A 3,572-nucleotide genomic window follows, 5' to 3' on the forward strand; every position below is an offset into this window, starting at 1 on the left:
CATTGATGTATTTGATTTGGTAAAGTCAAGAACTCCAACGTTTGAATTGGTAGAGTTAAGGACTCCATTGAATTAATTCATGATGGTAGAGTCAATGACTCCATTGATGTATTTGATTTGGTATTCTAGCCCTAATTTTGCTATGCTTGTCTTGTATAGTTAAGAAAATGGAAAATTATTAGGTATTCTTGGAGTACCATAAATGTATACTCTTCCTCTCACATGAATGGTGGGTCCCATCATGAATTTAAATAGTGAGGGAGTATGCATTTATGGTACTCCGGGAGTACACAATAATTTCCCAACAAATACATTAAATTAACAGAAAACAAAAATGCAATAATAAGATCAATATTTAATTCACATAATGCATAAACATCATGGAAAAAATATATATACAATTCACCAAGCATGCAATTGAAATCAGCCAATCACAACACAACACTTTCTAGGAAAAATAAAAATAATTTTCCCTTGAAACAAACAAGAAGAAAATCAAATAAACAAACAAAGGCTTTATTTTAGAGAGAGAGAGAGAGAGAGAGAGAGAGAGAGATATAAACCTGTGTGTTGTTTTCTGTGAGATTTAGATGAGAAGAAGAGAAAGCGATGAAAGAACTAACAAAAAGAAAAAGAAAAAAAAAAATATATATATATATATATATATATGAGACATAACCTTAAATCAAAATCAGAAGAATCAAAAAGTTTTCCATCCCAAAACAACATGCAACCATAAAAACAAGACCCAATTTTTAACTTTTTTCAAACTCATTAGGAACAAAGTCTTCCAAAACTCATAGTCAGTCCTCAGCGATCCTTGTGACCCAAGAGACTAACATCATGAGAGACCCACATGCAAGCGAGAGAGTTGAGTCAGCCATGGGTATATTATAGAAAAAAATGCTATGAAAATGAAAAGTCATAGAAGATCGTACCTTGCAAAATCGGATTTGAGTCTCTCTTAGCTATTTCTGATTTCAGAGAGAGAGAGAGAGAGAGAGAGAGAGACACGAGAGACGGACTTTGTTTGTGCAATGATGGTGGGGTGTGAGGGCTTGAGATTGGAGAGATGGAGGGTGAGGGTGAGGGTTGAGATCGGAGATGGAGGCTTGGAGGGCGAGGGTTGAGATTGGAGATGGAGGGTGAGGGTGAGGGCTTGAGATCGGAGATGGAGGGTAAGGGTGAGGGTTGAGATTGGAGATGGAGGCTTCGAGGGCGAGGGTTGAGATCGAAGATGGAGGGTAAGGTTGAGATCAGAGATGGAGGGTGAGGGTAAGGGCTGAGATCGGAGAGATTGGTGAGGGCTTGGAGGGTGAGGATATTGAGATCGGGCTCTTGAGAGATGGAGGCTGATGTGTGGGAGAGGCTAGGGTTGAAAATGTTTGACCCGATAGTATATATACAAAGCCTAAAGCCACATTTTTAACTTGCGGCTATAGGCAAAATCTGAGTAGGGATGGCAATAAAAGTCCGACCCGCGGATACCCAGTCCGGCCCGACCCTAATGGGTCGGATTTTACCCGGCCCAATAAATAATAGGGTCGAGTATGGGTCTTTTAAAAAAAAACCCGAAGCGGGTCCGGATCGGGTTCGGGTTTTTGTCATACCCGACCCGTTTAAGTATAAAATTACCAAAAAACCCCCTTATATATATATAAACTAAAAAAGCCCTACTTCCTCTCATATTCCACACTCAGCCGTCCCACTCTCCATCCATTTCCCTCACAGTCTCAGTCTTAGTCTCCTCTCCCTTTCTCACTCTCTTCTCCCTCTCACTCACGGACTCAACCTCAAGCTCTAACCTCTGTCACCGCCACCATCACACGATCTCACCGCCTGCCTCAAGCTCTGTCACCGTCAGTCTCAAGCTCTGTCACCGCCAGTCTCAAGATAGTCACAAGTTTGTCTCTCTTTCTTTGTCTTCTCTGAGCTCCGATCTGTCTTCTCCAAGTGTAGCTCAGCCAAGATCTGCCACCACCAAGATCTCTCTTTTTTTTTTTTTTTTTTTGGGTTCATTACTTGGTGCCTGAAAGGGGTATTATTGTGTATATTCATTTGTGGGATTTATTTTGTAGATTTTTGAACTTGATGTAATGGTCCCGGATTTGGATTTTGGGGATTTATTTTGTATATATTTGAACTTGTGGCAAATCTTGTTTTAAGGAAGAAATTTTTTTTATGTATTTGGGTTATGTATATAGGATTTATGTATGGGTTTGTGATTTTTATGTATTATTTCTTTTAATTTCTGTATTTGGGGTTGTGTTTTGAAAGGGAAAATGAGAAATCTAAAAATAAATTATTGTAGATTTATGTGAAATTTGAAATCTAAAATTATTGTAGAAATCTAAAATAATTATTATAAATTAAATTAGTGTAGAATCTGAGATTTATTAAATTAATTACGGATTTAAAAAAAAAAAAATTGGGCCACGGTTTAGGCCATTAGGACTTAGGATGGGGCCCTAAAGTGGTCGGGGCCCGCGGGGCACGTGGGGCCCAACGGGCCGGGTTTGGAGCCTGGGAAAAAAATCCGTTTATTAACCGGGTTGAGTTCGGGTAACAGATACAGATCCGCAGGTCGGGTCCGGGTATAAAGAAACTCGGTCCAAACCCGACCCGTTGCCATCCCTAAATTTGAGGCCGCGTTTAAGAAATGCGGTCCCATCCCAAACTAAAGCTGTGTTTTAAACACGCGACTTCAGACCAAATTTGAAGCCGCATTTTCAACACGCGGCTTCAGACCAAATTTAAAGCCACGTCTATAAAACACGGCTTTAGGCAAGCTAGAGCCGCATTTTATAAATGCGGCCACAGTTAAGGAAAAAAAAATGGTTTGCCAAAAAACATTAAATATGAAGGTCCTATAGCCACGTGTTTTAAATGTGACCATAGCTCCACCCCAAAAATGCAGCTACAACTAAAAAAAAAACACTGCTTCAGAACCCTTTTATGGCCCGCATTTAAAACGCGACTTGTGTTTTTGGGGCAAAAACGCGGCCTAATACCCCCGCGTTTTGTAGTGTTTATCTTCTCCCACTAAATTTTATACAAAATAAAATGAAGAACATCATTATTATTATTATTATTATTATTATTATTATTATTATTATTATTATTATTCGTACCATGCGATCTGTGTCAAAGCAAAATCGCATAATGACACATTATTTGTTTTTTAATTGATTTTTCCTAAATGCTTTTGGTGATGCATGCACAACTTCAGTTTTAATTGATAATGATTAATTGTTTGATTGTAAAACATTTAGATCTTTTGCTAGAATTAGCACAAGATTATATTTATCATTCCCAAAGACTATCATGTAATCTATAGTAACATTTCAGCAACCAAAAAAAAAAATCTATTCTAATAAAAAATGTTACAATATAATAAGTCAAAGAGCTAAGCCCCAAATTATAGTTGCCTAGATTTCGTGTATATATACACTGTACTCACCTTGTACTGTTGTAAAATTATTGTATGGTTCTACTCCTTGTCCTCTCTCTATATGTATGTATAAAAGCACTCCATGTATAATTCTTATACACAGATTAGCCATTTCATTAGT

This window comes from Quercus robur, chromosome 10, assembly GCF_932294415.1.
Source record: "Quercus robur chromosome 10, dhQueRobu3.1, whole genome shotgun sequence".
Lineage (NCBI taxonomy): Eukaryota > Viridiplantae > Streptophyta > Magnoliopsida > Fagales > Fagaceae > Quercus > Quercus robur.